Below are 23,477 nucleotides of genomic sequence, written 5' to 3'. Positions count from 1 at the left end.
CCTGAAGGCGGATGTAAAATGTAAAAAAGAACATGTAAATGATCAAAATATAAAAAAGAAAATGTGAGCTCCTGTATTGGAGGCGATGTGTTGAATCGGAAATCAAACGGTTAGCAGAAGTCTGACAAATATGTCATTTGGTGTCATTATTTCCAAAGTGTACATTAAAAAAACGCACTTTAAAAACTGTACGTTTGAATTTTGTTATGTGTGTCAAGGGCCCTTTTGTGTCTGGATACCCAATATCAATTTGTTAAAAAATTCACTGCCTTATTGCGAGTTGTCCCCAAAACGCATTCAAACAGTTTTGCAAGACTACGACGTGCTGAATTTGTTACTATATTTGATGCTTCCAAAGTTATGCCTTCACGTTGTCTAGGGATGCGCACGAGACGAGTCGAGACAGAATTTTCCTCAGCAAATTCGAGTCGAGCACAGCTCTTCCAATAGAAAAATATACACTTTTCGAGTCGAGACATCTGTTTTACAACACATTTACGAGACGAGACAGCCTCAAATCTTGTCTCGTGCGTATCCCTAATGTTGTACCATTTGAATGAACTGCTCAGTGGCGGATCTAGGCCAGGGCCAGAGGCCTAGGCCCCACCAGTTTTTTCAGTGACAAAATAATTTAAGCTTTTATTTTTATATATTTGAAAGTTTATGTACACCTATCATAGTTTGGGTACTGGCTGCCCCCCCCCCCAGTTTTTACCTTCTATATCCGCCACTGATACTGTTGCTTTTCTTCTTCGGTGACACTTTTGACCGGCTATCCAGAAGCTTCAGCTTGAATTTCAAAAATGTGTTGATGTATTCGCTGAATAATCCACCAGTCTTGGTTTCAGGATCGTACTGTGATGTCGCAATCACAAATTTCGTAGATTTCAATCGCCTGTACTTGATACCCAAGTTCAATGGCTTTTTGAATTTCATAGGACACCCACGTTCCTGTTAGACTTCGTTCACTGTCGAAATGTGAACATTCAGAATCTTGATTTACTGCTGTGGCACAAGCAGCACAAAGTGGGAACAACAACTTCTTATTTGAGCGAAATGAAAGCACTGGATGGAAGACATTTCTGCTAGGCAAGATTTTTAACTTGATTAAACCGTTCACATCTTTAATGACAGGCATTTCTGTAGATAAATTTGTTTGTGCCCTTTTGGATACCGTCCACATTTATTGATATACGGATACAACGAAACAATATCCAAATATCGAATTTCTTCACCTTCATTTTCATCTGCGAAGTGATACAATTTAATGGCATTAATACGGCCACCATAGAAGCTGTCCCGTGGATTTAGGTGTCTTATTAGTATAAGGATGTGTGCTTAAAGAAGAGACCAATGTTGGATTGGATTTTAACACTTGACGAAATTCACATTCCCACATTTCATGTACTTCATATCCCATAGATCGAAACAATTTCATTTTACATTGTATTTTCTAGTAGCGATAGTTAATAGTATCTTCGGAATTTTCATAAATGGGCTGATCACAGCCTGTAGGGACACACAAGTACAGGCACGGATTCTACATCCTTGGAACTCATACACGTGTTCTTCAGTGTCGGGATGTTTGTAGTAGCCGTCCAGAAGAAAGCCAGCAACAAAAAGTTCTTTTCCTCTTGCAGCATGTATAATTGGATGTCCCTCTATTTCTTCCATGTAGGCAAACCACTGCAATGCAATCCGTGACTGATTATTTCTGTGACGGTATCCTCGTGCAGGAAGAATGCTAATGGTATTGAGCTTTAAGAAATTTCGTCGAAATACTAAATTGTACGCACTCGCCAAAGTGATAGCCTCCAGGAACGGATTGACGTGGGTTTCTTGTTCAAAAGTGGCCATGAAAGATATACAAACCATTCGAAGTATAGTGACATCCTGGACACAATATTTCACTAATTGTCTTTGCAAAATAAACGTATCGTTTTGATGTTCATTGTACTACGTCATAAATTTCTCTCGCTCATCCACTTTCATTCCATCTGCATAATAATGAATGTCCGGTAATTTTCCCACATACGCTTGATTTGCAGCAGTATTAAAAAGTGTGGAAAATATCCTTTGGTCGCCGGTAAATGAAATGCCTTGGATAAATTACTTAATGCCATTGGTATGAAATTCAAAGAGTCAATAAATGATAAGTTATTCACTTTCATACTTAAAATTTTTGCCCCGTTCAAGATCAAAGTAGGTTTCAATTAATGTTCTTCCACTAAATATTTAAGAGTAAAATGTCCATTGTAGCCCTTAGAAATATGTGCCAAAGATATAATACGCTTGATGTTGGATCTTCGTTGACGTAGATATGAAAGAAAAGCATTGATCGGATCATCTTGAAAAATATGTTCCCGCTGTCCACAAACTTCATACGGATGATGCACATCTTCATCTTGAATGCAGTTGTAACATACTTGTTGGGCCATGAGTAAATTGGACTTATGAATGAATGTGTCTTCATCAAAGAAAATATCCTGTGTGGCTTCGATATCATAAAAACAATCATAACCTTGTTGGCACGTAACACTGATGGGACTCCAGGCTTTAATTGAGTCGTATCAGGCATCATGTAGTTTTGGTGGGAATACCAAACGTGTTTATAACACGTATTACAAAAATAATCTGTAGAATGGTGTTCTCTTTTTCCTGTACGGACAAACGAATAAATGCGTAGACATTTGGAACACTGTTTCATCATCTTACATATTGGGTGGCCCTTATGATATGGTACAGTCAGATGATTTGTATAGCATGTTTCACCATAACATTCACGATTACATTCTGGACAGTTTCTCCATATTAGTCTTACTGCACGGCGGTTTCTGCAAACATTTCTCACACATGACCGAACAGTTCTTGGTGTGTGTATTTCTGTTATTATATTTTTGTGATATACTACGCAGTTGTATACAGCAGAAAAAACAGACGTTAATGACGTAATGATGTCATAATGAGAATTGATTCACATTGGAATTTTGTCTTCGCCACCAGGCTCTTCATACAGAATATCCTCTCCGGAAAAGCGTCTCTGCACAACTTCCTGAATGGTGTTAAGTTAGTTTCAAGAAAGGCCTGTGAAAACCACGTGTCACAATTTTTAACCAGAAACCACAGAAGCGACGGGATTATATAAAAATTGCAGATTATAAAACAAAATTGTGTATGTGGATTCATGGTGTTATTTGCAAATCACGATAAATAAAGTATATTCTCAATTTTGACCCCAAAGGCTCAATACTTTTTAGACACCTGATATTTCATACATATCTTAAGTATATGACTTCGAGTAAACACTGTGACTATAATACTAGATCCACATTTGTAAATGAAATAAAATAAAATCTCTCAGCTTAACATCACACCGTTATCCTCTTTAAGCTATGGGAGACGGATGGTATAATGAGAATATGGGGAAAACCGGAGTATCCCGAGAAAAACTACTGATACGATTACCACAAACTTACTTGGCCAGGTTCGAACCAACGATCTACGCATGAGAGCAAAGCTCTATACCACTGAGTTACTGAGTCCTCTAGAACAACGTTTGTGGTTAAGAAGAAGAAAAAACATACAGAGATTTCATTCAACTTGTCACTTTAAACTTTCGTACAAGACTAATTTACATGTTAATAAATAGTAGAGCGCGCTGGTTGTGCGCCACTGAGCAAATACACCGAATGTGCCAGCCTCGACTGATGCAGAAGAGTCAATTTCCCAGTGCCGCCTGATACGTGATGCCGGAAGACCCCGGACGAGTTAGGAAATTCGTTCTCTTGTACAGGGATGTATTCATTCTCATTTACGATCCTTTTTAGGGGTGTATTCGTTCCCTTTTACTACTCCTTTTTTCAACCCCTATATAACATGCAATACGTATCGCCCAGCAATAGATAGATTTCTTTTTCCTGTTTCATCTGTAAGGTGTGCTTTACGATTTTGTCTATTCATGCTTTGGATAGACGCAGCGGTTTTTCGGAAAATTTAACAAACACTAAAATCTGACAAATTTTGATTCTAATATTTTTTTTGCTCTGTATCTCCTCAATGAGTTTAGATATGGAAAGAACATCCCTAATCAAATTTGTAATGCATTAAATTATCTTTCTAACGGTGTCTATATTGTTAGGTTTACTTCCAGAAATAGCCGTACAGCGAGGTAAGTTTGAAGACAAGTGCGCTTTGATTCGAATGCTGATGCTCCGAATGGCACCACTGAATTTCAGCTCACGTCAGTCAATGAAGATTTTGCTTTCGAGATAAAAGCTGATTCTTTTCCAATACTTGAAGAACAGTTCCTTCTCCCTTGAGATCTCCTGCACTGTAATGATCATTTCTAGATCTCTGGTCAATTGATACGACCGCGCGTTAAGATCACAAAATTTTGACATATGTAAATATGTCTTTTATAGAGTTAAAACCCATGTAGAGTTGGTATTCAGGATACTTCCGATTTCTCAACTGTATTTGTGTGCGACATTTCCACCGGTCGTTGAAAATAATTCCTTATTTCTTTAACTAAAATATTTATCTTACCATAATGAAAAATCAGAAAATATATGTAATGTAAGAACATATGTAAAGATGTCTTAAGTGGGATAGGCAAACACCACTCACAGGTGATATACAGGATGATTGATAACATCGTTGTACATGTGAAGGGTATTTCTAAAACAACATATGCATACAAACAAGATACGCAAAAAGGATAAGTAGGTAAGACTACGACTCAAGGTACTAAATTTGGGTTAATTGCTGTATCGCCGGACCAATTTTAGGAATTTTACCGGGTCAATTGGAGAATTTGTTTAAGTTTGTGAGGAAGAATGAGTGAAAGTCAGGTAATGGGAATAGTAAAAGTTAAGGAAGTGGTTGTTTTCGATGTAAGCTTCACTGTATGTGGATGCGGATAGACTATTTCGCGGAAAGGTACACTTGTTACGATATAATGGCGCGAAAGGCAGTGTGTAAATGGCGCGTGTATGTCAAGGGAATGACATCATGTGTGTTATATAGAACTATTAAAAATGGGGGCGATGGCTCAGTGGTACAGCCTCCGGTGCTTGGGGTCCCTGGTTCGATCCCACTTCGCGCCGTATGGACTTTGTGATGGACAAACACCGTGCTCGTGGGTTTCCTCGGGGTTCTCCCGTTTCCTCCAACATTCTTCATCCACCATTTTATTCCATTCTCATCATCACCGTCTCCTTTAGCCTAACAGGCATAACCGTGGGTTGTAAAACTTAAAGATTTCATTTCATTTTTTATTAAAAAGTAACGAGCGAGAGTTAAGAAACTGAAGTACACGATTTTCTTCTTGAAATTGCAAAAGTTTACAAGCCTTAGTTTTGAAAGTAAGTGGCTTCTAACTCAATGTTAATGTATTTCTGCACAGTATACGAAAGCTGTATTTTATGTTTACAACTGAACGTTACTAGTATGAAACCATAACAAGTGATGTTGAAATGTGTATATGTATGATATTGAAATATGATTACCAAATCACACATGTTTTCAGTACCCTCGCTGACGCGTATACCTACCGTCTATGACGCACTTGCTCCCTTCGGACACATCCCGCGCTACGTCGCTGGGCCAACAGGGTCGTTCTACCCTGACTCAGTCATATAGCATTCATGCTTTTTAGTGGCCAACTAGCACAGGTTGGTTTGTGTTTTTGCACTGTAGTTTTTATACCAATAACCAAATGTAACGTGATCGAACGTCACTTAATCTAATCCAACCAAATATAACCGATAGGAGTACGGTTTGGTACATTTTTTATTTTCAAATTCGTCCTGCTATACAGCAGTAATTCCCTAATTTTAGGTTAGGTTAGTTTGGATAATTTTTAGACTAAGAGCTCTGGCTTACTGCTAGAAGTGATAACTTAATTTTGTCTTTCTTGTGAATAGTCGTTGCATAATAGACTGAAAAAGTGACCCGCAACGTTTTATTATGGCAAAAATACTTAATAAAGCGAAGCCGTATACAGGCTGCACCCCTATAATACAATCAAAAGAACGCTATTTCCAAGCAGAAATCGTACTCCAGGGGGAAAAGTCAGCGCAGTGAGCGGTAGGACCGGTTTGAATATCTCCGCCACAACATACCTTTTATTACAATATTTTTATTTATAATTTTTACTTCACTAAGTTTTAATTTAATCTAATTTTTCAGGGGAAGTGGGACCCTTGTACTTAAAAAAAATAGAAATTCACTTTTCGCCACATTTTTCTTTCCTACAATTTACACGCTGGACCGCGCGAACAGTGTTGGGTGTTCTCTGGCGAGATTATAAAGTTAACAATTACGAAAATATCTTTAAAAAATAATGATTTCCCGCGTTTTTAGTACAGCTTTTTTAGAAACTCTTTGCAGCAAATAACAATAAATGCACAAGTTTGGTTATGTAAAGAATGAAACAGTTCTGTATTTTCTTATTTGGGCTCTCGGCCCGCCAGCGAATTGTCAAAGGGGAACGCTGGTGGCATGCCGACTACAAAGATTTTTTTGACGCAATTAGTGGAACAGTAAATCTGATAAATTAAACCATGACTATTCTTTTGTTTATAGTCGCCGATTTTTGGCCATGCTTGTCAATAAAAATTGAAATTGACGTTTCAAATCCTTTTTCAAATTCTTGATGGGAAAACGACAGTCTGAAAATTCCGTATTCCGACGGATTGCTGCGGCTTTTTTTCTCCGAAGAAAGCGTTTGCAACGAGCAAATTTTGAATGCATAGAACAATGTTGTTTCTAGTGGTCCTGATAGTGAAAAATGTGCTTTCAGGGGGAAAATGTACTGACTGTTTTTCACACTAGGCCCACAGACGTGTTAATTGAATTATTCTTAACGGGCATTATTAGCTGCTTACTTGTTACTTTTAGGTCGCTTTCAAGCATTTATAAGTCATTCCCAGATTCCTTCCCTCTATACAGCACTTAAATCGTACTGAGAATTGTAGAAATGTACGCCGTATGTACCGAGTGCAACATTACTGTTGGGAATCCGCTTTGATTTTCCTTGCATTGCAACGCACCTTTTCTGCGCCAAATTTTCACCACCTTTTACAGTAAATTTGCCTACGTCAGCCTCCGTGCTATGATTTCTCGGCAAAGGCACAATTGCTAGTTCTGAAAGTATATAATACTTGCATGTCCCATTCAATTTCTTTTTGGTTTAGAGTGCTGCAAAAAAGCAAAAAGGAAGAAATGTTATACTAGCACACACAAAAAATGCAAGTATTATACTTCAAGAACTTGCAAGGGTACTTCTTGTAGAGAAACCATAATATGGGGGAAGACTTAGGCAAGACTAATGTAAAAGTTGATGAAAATTTTGCCTTCCTGAGGGGTTGATTTCCAATCGGCAAAGGGCCACTGTTCGACAGCGGCAAGAGGTCGGATGCCGACTGTGGGAGAATCAGGAAGCCGACATCGGAAAGAGGACCTTTCGAGTAATCGGCAAACAGTCAGAAAGGCAAATAAAATGCGCCAGGGCCTCCGCTGGAAAGTAGCCTTTCCGAGCAGTCGGCAAACAGCAGAAAAGATGCATAAAATGCACCGGCGCCGCCGTTGAATAGTTGCCTTACGAAACAGTCGGCAAATACTCAGTAAATGCGCTGGCGCCGCCGTCGAAAAGAGGCCGGCATAAGGGGTTGACAGAGGGTCGGAAAGAGCCCTTTCTGACTGTTTTGCCGACTTTAACGGTCTGCAACAATTGGCAAAGTGTTGGCAAAAGGCATTTTTTACGATTTCCGACCGCTTCCTCCTCGGCAAAAGATCGGCAACTTTGAATAAGTAGATCGTCGTGCCGCCGCCGACGGGTGCCGGCTGTCTACTGGCGGCCTGCCACCGTCGACGAAGGCAATCTCTCTTACCGATCGCGACTTCCTGATGTGGTTAGTACCAAACAGAAAGAAGCAAAGAAATGTCATTTTAACTAACTGAGAATTTTATACTTCTTGTACTATTCAAATAAACGAAGGAATAAATTTGAGTTACCTATTCAATTTTGCACCAAGCAGAAAAAAGTTAAGAATGAATACATTTCTGTGTACTATTTACTTCAGGACCAAAATACAAAAAAAAGCAAGGAAATGTCATTTTAAGTAACTGAGAATTTCATACATTTTGTACTATTCAGCAAACGAAGGAATGATTTGAGTGACCTATTCAATTTTGTACCAAACAGAAAAAAATGAAGAAGGTTCATTTTAACTAGGTCAGAATTTTATACCTTTTTTGGGCTATTCAAACAAACGAAGAAATAAATTTGGGTGTTATATTTAATTTTGTACTAACCAAAAAAAATAACTGAAGAAGATCCATTTTAACTACCTCTATATTTCTGTATCATTTTGTGGTATTCAAATAAACGAAGGAATAAATTTTAGTGGCTTATTTACTTTTGTACCCACCTGAAAAATAAGCGACGGACTGCCATTTTAACTAAGATATTTGTACCTTTTTTGCTATTCTAATAAACGAAGAAATAAATTGGGGTTCTATTTAATTTTGTACAAACCCGAAAAATAAGCGAAGGATCAATTTAACTAGCTCAATATTTCTGTATCTTTTTGTACTATTCAAATAAAGGAAGGAATAAATTTGGGTGTCCTATTTTATTTTTGTATCAATGAGAAAGAGCGAAGAAATGCCATTTTAACTGTACCCTTCGTACTGTTCAAATAAACAAAGAAATATATGTATCTCTCCTATTTTCTTTTTGCACCACCCCAAAAAGTAAAGAAAGACAATTTTATCTAGCTCAGGATTTTGTACCTTCTTGTGCTGTTTAAATAAACGAAGGAATAAATGTTGGTGTGCTATTTATTTGTGGTGAAAGATTTTGTACTATTTTGAATATTTTTCTGAAGATTTTGTACTATTATGTATTTTTTCTGTCAGAGAAAAAATACATTTAAAAGTTTACAGACCAATTTTTGTGATGCAAATTTGTAATTCAAAATTTTATAGTATGTTTGCACATTTTGTATTATTAATGAGAAAATTGTGCCACTCAAATAAATGAAGAAGGGTCATTTAGTTGTGATGCGACATTTCTTATATTCGAATTTTGTGTACCAACAATAAAATATATTCCATTTAAGTAAACAAGCCATTGTTGTGATACTTAGTATTTAGTATTTAGTCTTACGTTTAGTTATAGGTTGACAAAATACTAACTAAGACGCAAAAGCCCAAATTTCCCGGGCCACTTACTAAATATTTTAAAATAAATGCATTGTATAAGTAATTAATCAGGTTGATGATTTTATTATTTTGCATTAAATAGCTTTTGTCTAATAATATTACACTAAAGCAAAGAAGTAAAAAAAATGTTAATACCCGTTTCTCTTCCACACTAGGAAGGTTCCCTATGTTATATATGTAAAAAATGAAGTTGCGCTCAATAGACTGTACTTTAGGACCTTCACTATATTAACAATACAAATGTTATGTAATGCATTCGAGAACTTAGGCTTTCCTCACCTAATAACATACATAGGCCTATATCTTTATTGAAAACGTTGCTTTTTATTTTATTTAAAGTGCATTAATATTGAGAAGCATAAATAACTGCAGGAATTGAATTTTAATGCACACAAAATAACACAAAGAATAATAAGTTTGAGAGTTGAAAGAAAAATCACAGCAAGTAATTCAGCATTTTTATAGTAAATTTCTATTTGCTCACCTCAACAATAGGTGGTAAGCAACATAGAAATTTGAAAACTTTTCTTTTCCTATCTTTTATGCTTTGATATGATCTCTTCTTCGTGAATGCATCTAAATATTTTATCATGGTTTTCCTTCTATCTTTCCCTATATCAGCACGGTGATCCAAAATGGTCAAGCATGCTGTTTCTTCCTTTTCCTATTATCTAAATAATTTGTCGTCCCTCACTAGTTTCCTTTAGTACACCTTCATTCCTTAGTAATGCTAATTGCTATGGAGTCTCTTATACAGAATTGAGTAAAAAATAAAATGTATGAAGTTACTTTCTTCAAATTGAATATTATTTCGTCTGTAACCAAAATTGAATTTCAATGGCAACTCATGTGGCTTAAATCTTACGTTTAGTTATATGGATGAATTAACCATCAGGTTCTATAGGAATTCAAAAGTTAGAAAAAATACATTTAAAACTTAACAGTATAAAAGTGTTTTATATTATCTGGCAGGTTTGTAGTACTAAAGTTCTTAAACATAATTACCTTCTAAATTAAATAAAGCAATGTTATGAATGCATTACCTAACATTTGTATTGTTAATATCGTGAAGGTCCTGAAGTACAATCTATTGAGCGCAACTTCGTTTTTTTAATATATAACATAGAGCACCTTACAAGTGTACAAGCCAAACGGGTATTATCGTTTTTCCTTATTTGCTTTAGTGTAATTTCAGTTGACAAAAGCTGTTTAATGAAAATAATAAAATCAACCTGATTAATTACTTATATAGTGCATTTATTTTAAAATATTTAGTTAGTGGCCGGGGAAATTTGGACTTTTGCTTCCCAGTTAGTATTTTGTCAACCTATAACTAAACGTAAGATTAAATTCGCTAAACGCGCGCCTATTAACCAGCCTTACTTAGTGACCGGAGAGGCATTACAATTTAAAATGGTTCTCTTTTAATTTATTCTCTTTTGCTCATAACGCACTTAGCCTATGACCCAAGAGTTTTTCTTCTGCCACACACAAAGTATCTCAACAATGTGTTTATTTAAACGGTATATTTTTATTGTTGATACACAAAATTCGAATATAAGAAATGTCGCATCATAACTAAATGACCCTTCTTCATTTATTTGAGTGGCACATTTTTTCATTGGTAATACAAAATGTGCAAACATACTATAAAATTTTGAATTACAAATTTGCATCACAAAACTTGGTCTGTAAACTTTAAAATGTTTTTTCTCTGGTTAATAGAAAAATATACAAAATAGTACAAAATCTTGCACCACAACTAAAAAGCACGCCCACATTTACTCATTCGTTTATTGGAACAGCACAAAATAGTACAAAATTCTGCGCTAGATAAAATTGTTTTTCTTTACTTTTTTTGGTTAGTACAAAAAGAAAATAGGAGACATACATATATTCGTTCGTTTATTTGAATGGTACAAAAGGAACAGTTAAAATGGTATTTCTTCGCTCTTTTTCGTTGATACAAAAATAAAATAGGACACCCAAATTTATTCCTTCCTTTATTTGAATAGTACAAAAAGATACAGAAATATTGAGCTAGTTAAATTGATCCTTCGCTTATTTTTCGGGTTTGTACAAAATTAAATAGAACCCCAATTTATTTCTTCGTTTATTAGAATAGCAAAAAAGGTACAAATATCTTAGTTAAAATGGCAGTCCGTCGCTTATTTTTCAGGTGGGTACAAAAGTAAATAAGCCACTAAAATTTATTCCTTCGTTTATTTGAATACCACAAAATGATACAGAAATATAGAGGTAGTTAAAATGGATCTTCTTCAGTTATTTTTTTTTTGGTTAGTACAAAATTAAATATAACACCCAAATTTATTTCTTCGTTTATTTGAATAGCCCAAAAAAGGTATAAAATTCTGACCTAGTTAAAATGAACCTTCTTCATTTTTTTCTGTTTGGTACAAAATTAAATAGGTCACTCAAATGCATTCCTTTGTTTATCTGAATAGTACAAAATGTATGAAATTCTCAGTTACTTAAAATGGAATTTATTTACATTTTTCTGTTTGGTACAGAAGTAAATAGAACACCCAAATTTATTCATTCTTCACTTTTTCTACTTGGTACAAAATTGAAAACGTCACTTAGAGTTATTCCTTCGTTTATTTGAATAGTACAAGAAGTATAAGATTCTCAGTTATTTAAAACATTTCTTTGCATTTTTCTGTTTGGTACAAAAGAAAATAGGATACCCAAATTTATTCATTCGTTTATTTAATTTCCCGGGAAAGGTATAAAAATGCTGAGCTAGATAAAATCCAGCATTCTTCAGTTTTTTTGGGTTGGTACAAAAATAAATAGTCTACCTAATTTTACTCCTTCGTTTATTTAAATAATACACTTTTATGGTTGTACAAAATTAAATAGTTTACTCAAATTTATTCCATCGTTTATTTCAATAGTGCAAAAGGTATAAAATTCTGCGATATTTATAATGGCATTTCATCTCTTATTTAAGTAATACATTTTTTCTGGTTGATACAAAAATTGATAGGTCACCCAAAGATTAAAATAATTATCCTGTTTATTTAAATGGTAGAAAAAGGTACAACATTCTTAGCTAGTTAAATTTAAATTTAAAATGTTGCACTACGAATAATTACAGTGGCTTAATTTTTATATGGCTCTCCTTTGTTTCTTAAATATTGCAAAAGAGGTATAAATATAATGCCAAATTCCAAAATAGCTAAAGTTCAACCATAAAATTGAATTTGTTCTGGTAATTACAAAACGGTATAAAATAGAACAAAGTTCTTAGTTAATATTTAAGTTTGAAATTGTTACGCTATAGCTAACCGGGTTCACATTTAAGCAACTTCCAACTAGGGTATGTAAGGGAACATAAGACGCATTTCGGTTCGTAGTCACTACTTTTTAAATAGCCTTTTATAAACATTGCTTAGTGTGTGGGTTGCATCACTTTTCAATACCCTCATAACAAATATAATAACAATCTTTATATATTGTACCACTTACGAGAACATATTTTCTAGGATTTTAAGAAAGAGGACATAAAGTTTTTTTTAATTTGGTTATATATTGTTTGATATGTTACATAGGGGTCGTTAGAAGGGTCATAGTCTTTCTTGTGTAACTTGTACTATAATAAAAAGAGATACCTTCAAAGACTAAGGCCGTTCAAGTGACTTCACTTGCCTTTCCTGCTATGTTAAATAGGATTAGGCAAAGTTAACATCTCTTATAAGGGTTGCGGTTTCTTCGCATTAAATATTTGGTGATCTTATACCAAAAACTGCAAACAAAATTTCAATATATCTATATTTTATCGTTTTAAGAGTTACGCATAGCTACATATTTGACCGTTGACCTCGAGGTGACCTCTTTTTTAAGTCGCAGTATTCAATGTCCTATTGCTAAATGTGAAAACAATATTTTAATATCTTATTCCGTTCGCGAGTTATACACGGTGAAATATTTGATCTTTGACTTCGACATTAATAGTTGTACTCAATAAAAGTGGGTATCCTACATAAAGTATAAGACATAGGTAAAAATAACTATCATATTCGTGATCAGCTTGTTCGCAAATCTGTAGATACCGAGTTTCATCAAATCGGCTAAAATTGATATAAAGAACGTATCCTACATAAATTGTAAGGCCTAGGTAAAAATGAATATCATATTCGTAATCAGCATGATCGAAAACCTCTAGATACCGAGCTTCAACTAAAACGGCTGAAATCGACATAAAGGGACTTATCCTGCTTAGAATGTAAGGCATATAGGTAAAGATGAATATCATATTCGTAATCAAAATGTTTTAAAATCTCTAGATACCGAGTTTCATCTAAAACAGCTAAAATTATTATAAAAGGGCTATCTTACATAAACTGTAATGCCTAGGTAAAAATAAATATCATATTTGTAATCAATGTGTTCGAAAACCTCTATATACCAACTTTCATCCAAATCGGCTAAAATTAACATATAAAGGCGTACTTCACATAAACTGTGTGACCTAGTGGAAAATAAATATAATATTCGTAATCAGCATGTTCGAAAACCCCTATGTACCGAGTTTCATCCAAATAGGCTAAAATTGATATCGAAAGGCGTAACCCACATAAACTATAAGATCTTTGTAAAAAATAAATATCATATTCGTAATCAGCATGTTCTAAAACCCCTGTATATAGACTTTCCTCCAAATCAACTGAAATTGATATAAATGGGAGTATCCCACATAAACTATAGAGCCTATATAAAAGTTAATATAATATTCGTGATCTGCATGTTCAAAACTCCTGTATACCGAGTTTTATCCAAATCGGGTAAAATTGATATACGAGGGCGTATCCCACATAAACAATACGATTTAGGTAAAAATAAATATCATATTCGTAATCAGCATTTTCTGAAACCCCTGTATACAGACTTTCATCCAAATCAACTAAAATTGTCATGAAAGAGCGTATCATACATAAACTAATATAATATTTGTAATTAGCATGTTCAAAATATGGATTGTAAAAAACGAGATTTCTGCTTCTTGGTTAACCACCAGTGTTTGTAGCCTTTGGTGATAATAGTTGAAAAACAGCTCCATAGACTTTTATAATCTCTACTATGTTAATTAGGGGTTGAAAAAAAGGTACCGTGAAAGAGAATGAGTATACCCTTATATGTTAAATAGGGGTTTAAATACTATGTTGGAATATGTGTTCGTACTGTTTACTCTCTGCTATACTATATAGAGGTTGCAATTTATATTATATGCCATAACCTAATGTAATCTCTGATATGTTAACTAGGGATTGAAAAAGAAAATGATTACACCCCATTATTGTTTGTTATGTAATTTTTGCTATGTTACATAGGGGTTGAAAACGTGGTCATTCTCTTTTTTTAACTATGCTATGTTACATAGAGGTGTTGTTAAAATAGCTATTTGTAGTCTCTGCGTAATCTTTGGTATGTTAAATAGGGGTTGAAAAAGAGAACGAATACGTCCCCCATTAGTCTCTGTTATGTTAGCAGCCTTTCTTCTGTAGTCTCTGCTATGTTACATAGGGGTTGGAAATGTGTTTATAGTCTTTCGTATTCTGTGCTCTGTTACATAGGGGTTGATAAAATGTACACCGATGCTATTAATTCATACCTTATGTTTTTTCTGCTGTGTTAAATAGGGGTTGAAAAATAAGTCATACTCTTTTATTAGTTGTGCTATGTTAAACAGTGGTTGTAAAATAAGCCGTACTCTTTTATCAGCTCTGCTATTTTAGATAGGGGTTGCGAAAGGTGGCCGTAAAAGCTAACGAGTACATTCCCATTATTCTCTGCTATGTGTCCATAGTCATGTAATTTTTGCTATGCTACATAAGGATTAAAAACAGTAGTCGTAAAAAAAATTGAGTAAACCCCAAAAACGGGTCGTAAAGGAGAACGAGTTTTCGGGATGGTCGATTTTCCAATGCTGGGCGATACGTGACATGTTATATTGTTGTTGAAAAATGGGTGGTAAAAGAGAACGAATACTCCCCCGTAGAGGAGAACGAATTTTCCGACTCCTCCGGGAGTCTTTCAGCATCGCGCATCAGGTGGCACTAGGAAATTGGTTCCTCTGCATTAGTCAGGGCTGGCACAATGGGTGTATTTGCTCAGTGGCGCAGGACCAGCACGCTCTACTACTTTCATATATTTCAAAAGTACGATTATATGTAACGTTCTTCGCCTAATTTAGTAAATATATTCCAAGTTGTAGAAAATTTTAAAATATCCTAAAATTGTACCCTATGTTATTTCTCGATATTTTCCTCATATTCAGTTTTTGTATTTTTCCGTATACTATTTTTCAACATTGTTATATCTATTGTGTCTCTATTTCGTCCTTTTAAAAAAACTGTATTCCCATTTTCATGTTGTGTATACATATCTTGTTATGTATTGAACATAAAATAATTAATAAATTGTAGCTGCAGTTATCACACTAACTCTTCATGCGAATAGTGTAACATAAATTATTATTGTTGTTATTATTTTAGAATTTTCGGCTAGACCTAAAATGTTACCACTGTCAATAAAAAAATTGAAATCTGTCAAGTTGAACAATTTCATGCCTATTACAAGATTAAAGTTTCAATGGTAATTTTGAGTTGAGTTGAGTTGATTTTGAGGTTAATATCCCGTTCAGCAGCGAGGCTGTATAAGACGTGGACCTACTCATTAACCTGGAATCCGAACCAGGGCCTCCCATCAATGCTAATTTTATTACACATTAATTTATTTCTTTGACATGGTACACACTACAAATTTTTTAAAAGATAATATTAACATTATACTACTTTATTTACAAGTAACGTCGTTAGAAGACCTGGATATGCACCGCCCCCCTAAAAGTCTTATGTGCCATCTTAAAGTGAACCTGATTTATTCATTTATCATTCGTTCTATCAAGTATTATTATTATTATTATTATTATTATTATTATTATTATTATTATTATTATTATTATTATTATTATTATTATTATTATTATTATTATTATTATTACCAAGAATACCAACAAGGGTAAGGGACTATTGTCTCAGTACTATTTTATACTGCATAAATGGACTAATCTATCAATTTTGGGGATCTTGAACTGTTTTGAGGGAGCTTGAGAGGGTATAACTTTATAATTAGACACCGTTATTAAACACAACGATGGCTGATATATGACTTTCGTTCTCAAATTTATTGTTAGCACTACCAAATCAATCGGAACTAAGTGATTCCGTTTAATTTACATTTTTATTGTTTGTAGCGGGCCGGTGGTGTGCGTTTGCGTAGACCGGCATCCTCACAAATGAGTTTAGTAACGAACCAAATTCTTCTGAATTAATCAGCAAAGTTTTTCAAACTACCAATTATGACACAAGCGGTAAAGTTACAGTCTGTGACAGGAAGTCAGCTAACAACCAATCTTTAGATCTTAGTTTTACAGGGTAGAGCTGGCCTCGGTTAATACTAAACTTCCAAGAAAGCAGGTGTTCGTTTCTTAATTAAGACTTATTAGCCAACAATCTTTATGTATCTCTGAACCGAACAAAAAGAGTAAGTTCTTGCAGTATGCCTGCGTTTATTAGTCCCGTTAATAATACGAGCTTTGGGCGACGTGTTTAGAAAAACTTCTATAAGAAATATTAACTTACGTGCCAACGTGTTCCAATCAAAACACAATCACGAAGAAAAGAAAACTTTCACTAGACTGGGAGGGCACGAGTCAGTTCTATACAGGTTCAGGTTTATAGGTGTGACTATTTGATCTACCGGTGAGTTACTGGTTAGCTAGGTAATGAACCTAGAGTCTATCCGAACCAACATCCGAGTCTACCGAATCTAAATAGGAGAGCAACGGAACTTTACCGTCAGCTTACTAAGCAGGCCAGCAGTTTCTGGAGTGGATCTTGGCTGAAGCCAAGCTAGTGCTCTCAAACGGGTAGGGTTGACCCGACCCGATCCGAATCGGGTCGGGTCAGCTCGGGTCGGGTCGGGTCAGGTCAACTCGGGTCGGGTTGTCGGGTCGGGCCAGTCGGGTCAGCTCGGGTCGGATTGTCGGGTCAGCTCGGGTCGGGTTGTCGGGTCGGGTCAATCGGGTCAGCTCCGATCGGGTTGTCGGGTCGGGTCAATCGGGTCAGCTCGGGTCGGGTTATCGGGTCGGGTCAGTTGGGTCAGCTCACTTTGGTCAACTAAGTTTAGGTTGAGCTTAAACTCGGCTGGAGTCGAAAGCTGCTGTTTTTCACTAGCTGCTTAATTAAAAATAGCAATTTTAAATTGCTTTTATAGAAGCCATAAATCTATTTTGAACACTTGCAGCTAGTGTTTTTATGGTAGCCTAAATGCTTATTTTTGTACTTGTGTGTACTTTAATTTGTAAATGTGGAAGATTGATTTTACCAATCGACTGTAATATTAATATCTACGCCAATATGGAGTCTGGATTTAGAACAAAACTAGAAGTTGTTTAACACGTTGCTGCCAAGGGTGAATTTTGTTGTTCACCGGTAGAGTGCCAAGCGTACTTACTTACATTATTCTTGTTTTGTTCATATTTTTTAAACATAATATTAATATTGAAACATAATCTAAGGCATGATAGTGAATCCGCGTGCATAAAAGTTGGGGGTCCGATCGGACCTACGTGTGTATATTTTGTTTATGGGCAAGGGGATAAATTACAGTTGAACTGGCAACTCTGTTAGAAAGTTATTTGTTTATTACTACAAGTGCAGAAGTGAGAAGTGTGGATATATTCATCTTGCTTTTAGTGCTAATAAGTAATATCTTTGTGCAATGAAAAACGAAGAAATATGCGCAGAACTCGATCTCAATAGTAATAGCAGTGTAGTGATCTAGACTTTTCTGAAAATTCAGCAAATGACAGGGACACTGACATCTTGTGAAAATAAATTAGAATAAATAATGAATCTATTGTCAAACATTTTAACATGTCACTGAAAAAGCAAAACATAGGTCCGATCGGGTCTATAAAAGCAACAAATGCTTGTTACTTAGTATTTAGCGCCCCTAGCGGCGTTAATAATCAATATCAAAGACCAAAACCTACATGTGTAATAAAAACACTACAGTTCAATAACAGTAAAGACAGGATTTAACAATACAAGTACTCTAACGTCAATTCGACGAATTAGAAATTGTGGGTCCGATCGGTCCTACAAGAACATTTTCTTAGATCATTCCAGTAGGTCCGATCGGACCCACATGGCAGCTAACGTGTTAAGCAAGGCTAAAAGATTGGATATGGACGACCAAGCCCAAGCAGGGCTGCGGTGGCTCAGTGGTAGAGAGTTCATCTCTGGTGCATGGTGTCCATGGTTCGATCCCAGCTTGTGCTAAGTAGGCTTTGTGGTGGAGAAACGCCGTGTAGTGGGTTTTCTCGGGGTTCTGTTTCCTCCCACTTTCTTCATTCCACCATTTCATTCATTTCTCATGGTCACCGTATCCCTTAGCCTCGGTGCAGAATCGAGGGACCTTAAACTGAATATTTCATTCACCAAGCCCAAGGACATCGATACAAGAAGAAGATAAAGATTGGATATGCAAGACGAATTGCATAGTAATATTGCTCTTGGCCTTGTTTTGGTGATCACCAACTAGCGATGAGCATATTTTCTTGCTTTCCGTATAGTATGAAAGACCATAATCAAAATCACACTTGGTCTTCATTTGTACCGATGAGGCTAGCATTCTTGGCTCTTGTATAGCATGAAAGACCACCAAAACTACAAAATGCAGGACCAAGACTTGACTGCAAGACAAAGAATAAGACGCAGTATTGATTACCAAGACCCAGGGAGCGAATTGTTTGAATTTCATTTGTTGGGCTGAAAGTGATGAAATAAAATTAGTACTTTGTAATTAAATATCATACTGTATTTTTAAATTTTAAATTACAAAATTCATATTATGTATCTTCTTACGTGCAACTATATATACTGTAAAATACGTTTTAATTACCAAGAAAGAAAAATCAAAGTGGCACGGGTCCCGGAATCATAAGAACCTATTTTGGAATGAAAGTTGAAGGGTTGGAAAAAATCACAGGTGTTCTCCTGTTTCCTCAACCCTTACCATTGTAGTTAAACGATTTCCTTTTGTCTCCGCCAAGAGACTCTTGCTATTGCCTTCCGAGAAGACTCCCTGCCGTCCAAGCAGGTGAGAACACAGACCTTGAATAAAAATTTCGTCACATAGAACTAAAGCAAGAAAAAAAATAAACTTCTCCCACGTCGGACATTGGTATCAGTTTATCAAAAGAAATAACCAAACCTCAAAAGTGCCAAATATTCATTAAGATGCATATACAAATCCACCGCTTGATCTAGCTAGTGGTTAACGTGTAAGACTTCGGTACACGTGGTCCGGGTTTAATTCCCAATGGGAGTGCATTTTGGCGTTCACCCAGTGTCGTGACCATAGTGCTCTCAAACGGATCGGGTTGACCCGACCCGACTCGGATCGGGTCAGCTCGGGTCGGGTTACGGGTCGGGTCGGGTCGGGTCAACTCGGGTCGGGTTAGTCGGGTCAGGCTATTCGGGTCGGGTTGTCGGGTCGGGTCAGTCGGGTCAGCTCGGGTCGGGTTGTCGGGTCGGGTCAATCGGGTCAGCTCGGGTCGGGTTGTCGGGTCAGGTCAATGAGGTCGGATCACTGTTCGGGTCAGTCGGGTCATCGGGTCGGGTCAGTCAATTCGGGTCACGGGTCGGGTCGGGTCGATCTTCAACCCGACCCGACCCGTTGAGAGCACTAAGCCAAGCTAACAGAAGCAAATTGGCAAGTTCGGGGGAAGCAGACTTGGACCGTCAGTTTCCAAACAGGCCAGCAGTTTATAGGATTCCCCGAGCTGACGAAAAGCTTACAGAAACAGAGTGCTAAGTTAACCAAGAGGATGAGGTATGGAGACTTCACTAGGAGAGATAGAGAGACAACAATGTTTACCAGGATTCAACTCGCAGCTCTGGGTTAGGTTGCACCTAAGACATTGCTGACTCCGTCTAGATAATACGACCTTGAGGGACCCTAGAGCAAGGGGCGCAGGGTGCCGAGAAAGCCCACAACATGAGTTTTTAAAGGGCTCGAAAAGCTTTGCACTCGGAACCAATTCGGTGTCGTGCGGAAAAGTATAACGTTGCACTAGGCCCATAAGGTCAAAGGTTGGTCATGCGTGGTAATCAAAAAGTCTCTTGGGGAGGAGCAAAATACTTATTACCAACCTGAAAAGAAAGTTGATTGGTGTGTTCAAGGACCAAAGTCGAGTTGAGGAAAGTTCCTCTGCGTCGAAGGAAAAGACGTTGATTGGAATACGTCATTTGAGATAACCAAGAACATATAATGATTGGTACACATAACCAAAGATGAGCTCAGCCGAGGGTGACTAGGCGGAGCTTATGTAAAGAAGAAGGGTTCTGCTTGTGTGTATGCGTGTCTATGGTTGAAGGTCGAAGTCCGTGTGGTTATGTGTGTTACCCAAAAGCTCTGGATAGACTTATACATTAAGCAATGCAATAATGTTACATAGTAATATAATAATTGTTATATACAATAAGGGTTTATATTTATTGATCACTCTTCGTACAATTCATTGAAATAACACACATTTAAAACATGCATGATATCTATATAGTAAGGAAAGAAAAATATGTTTGTTTATCTAGCTTTTTAAAAAAGATTGAAATATTTTAAAACATAAATTACACAGGCTGTTTCTTAACAAGATTCTTACACTAATAATATTAATAAGAATAATATCACGAATAATAAGATTACATATAGCATACATTTGGTTGTGAAACACAGATGTTTCATTTGTTGGTGGAAGGGTTCGTTAAGGACCAAAGAGTTGAACTTGAGGTCAACGAAAGGGAAGATAAACAGATTGAAGCTAAGAAGGCAACAATTCATTCGCTCTGACTAAACAGAAGACAAAGATATTCAACAAAAATTCATATTTAAAATGGATAATTAAAATATTATTTCTTTTGCAAAAGAAATAATGCAAAACTAAAGAAAAAAACAAGGAAAAAATAATGTGGATTTGCGGTCGCTACTTGTTGAACAGCGTAATGCTTTCGGATAACCTCTATGATATGTATAATGTTACTAAAATTTAATAATGTTACTAAAATTCATTTGAAGTTATTTAAATTTATCTTAAAATGTTACCAATGTCTGGGTACACTTTTCCAAAATCTTTATTCTACCGAAACTTCGTTATTTATGTCCATTACCATCTAAATCTTCGGAATATACAGGGTCGGGTAAAAAGACTTTCCGTGAACTCACAGAAAAGAGAAAGCTGTGTGAGTTGTGGTGGGGATACGGCGACGGAGGGGTATCGATCGATAACGGTATACGTGCCATTTTCAGCAGTCGCAATGGCGTGGCGCGGTAAGCATCGTGCGTTTATTGTGGAGGAGTATATTCGAAATGGTGGTTCTATAATTACTAATCAGTAGGCGTTTCGCATTCGTTTCGGACTTGGCCGACATGATTCTGTTCTGGATAGAAAAACTACTCAAGTTTGGATATCAAATTTTAGAGCAACGAGTTCTGCACTGAGAAAAAAATCCCCTAGTCGACCTATTTAAGTACTGAACGCTTTGAAGATTGCTGGATGGACGCTACCACAACCGTCACATTTTCCGGCGTTGTTACGGTCCGAGCTTAGCCAGGCGATTTTTCTCTGAATTTACTGCGATTTTGTTATGCGCTGAAACATAAGATGTAAGTAACAAACCTCAACTCTCAGCTGTTTTATGTGATTTTTCGGCGACAGTGAAAGCATCGAATCGTGGAACGATTCTTGGATTTCATTACCCGAGCGCTGATAAACTGCATTAGCTCTTTTCAACCATATTAATGAAATAATGGACACATACGTGGGCAAGCAAATTGCTCATACGATGTGTCTTTGGTGATCAGCAAGCACCTCAATGGAATTCAAAGTAAAATACTGGGAAAGCATCCTAAGGTCTCTACGCATTGCTATGCACGTGTTATGAATTTAGTCTTGCAACGACTAGTTATGAATCGTTGGAATGCAACAAAGTATTCAAAACTTTTTCTACGGTCTTAAATTACTGCCTCCCCTTTTCCCATATTGTCCAGAACATGAACTTTCTGTTAACTATTGTCATTATCTTCTACTGGATGGAATTTTACCTCTAGACCTATTCATATCGTCAGAGGAAACAGAGAAGCTTTGTTGTTTTTCAATGATGTTAGTGAAAGTGGAGACATCGACAATTTGACTGCAATGACAGGTAGAGGATTTGTTAGCTTCCTTAGGAGTTTCGAAAGTATAATTTTAGTAAAACTTGTCTAATCTTCATATTTACGATTTTACACGCTAAATTGTTGAGGATTTTTTTTATTTACAGATTGTGGGGGTTAACGGATCTTTATTTTATTGCGAACGCCCTAAATTCGAAATCAGGAGACGCTACTGTTACGAATTACCTTCGACCAATTCAGATATTCTATCAAGCCAAAGTTTTAAAATTTTCCTACGTAAAGTAGCGAGAAAAAGTCTGTAAAAGCGAGGGGTGTGGCCAGACTATTTTGAATAATATTGGACTTTAGGATATGTTGTAAATTTTTGTATTTTTACCTAGGTATACGCTGTCGAAAGATCCTAGAACCTGCAACTTGATACTTACTTTGCAAAATACCTGTATCTCTAAAATTATCTTACATAATACAAGCACTGTCTTCCCGTCCTGTCTAGATCCCCGCTGGAAATGAAAGGAGTGACTTACAGCTTTACCCAGTAATTTACTTAAATCTATTACTTACCGTGTAAATTTTATCCAGTACAAAATTTAACAAATTTATGCTACTCATAATAAAATAATATTGTGATTTTGCCAGGATATTCTACTGAAGACCAACCGAACTAATATGCTTAGGGGTGTATTCAAGGCATTTTAAACAATAAAAGTTTCAACTTGTCACCACACGCATTCAAAATCAGCGCTCTAGCTACTATTTTAGGATCCACCTAAAATACGTAAACTTCGCCCAACTTAAAATAAAAAAGAGAGCTGACACTGTTAATCCAATATTGAAAAAGCAAAATATAGTCTGGAGATGCTTAAGACTTAAAGGTCTATTTACAGTGTATTCCGATTTGAGACTGTTTTTAAAGAAGTCTCTGATCCACTTGTTTGTCAGTCCAGCTTCATTGGCATGAGATATTATATCATTCATTTTAGATA

The sequence above is a fragment of the Thermobia domestica genome, chromosome 1 (assembly GCF_964235325.1).
Source record: "Thermobia domestica chromosome 1, izTheDome1.hap1.1, whole genome shotgun sequence".
Lineage (NCBI taxonomy): Eukaryota > Metazoa > Arthropoda > Insecta > Zygentoma > Lepismatidae > Thermobia > Thermobia domestica.
The sequence above is the reverse complement of the archived record's forward strand: the minus strand, read 5'-3'. Positions refer to the sequence as shown.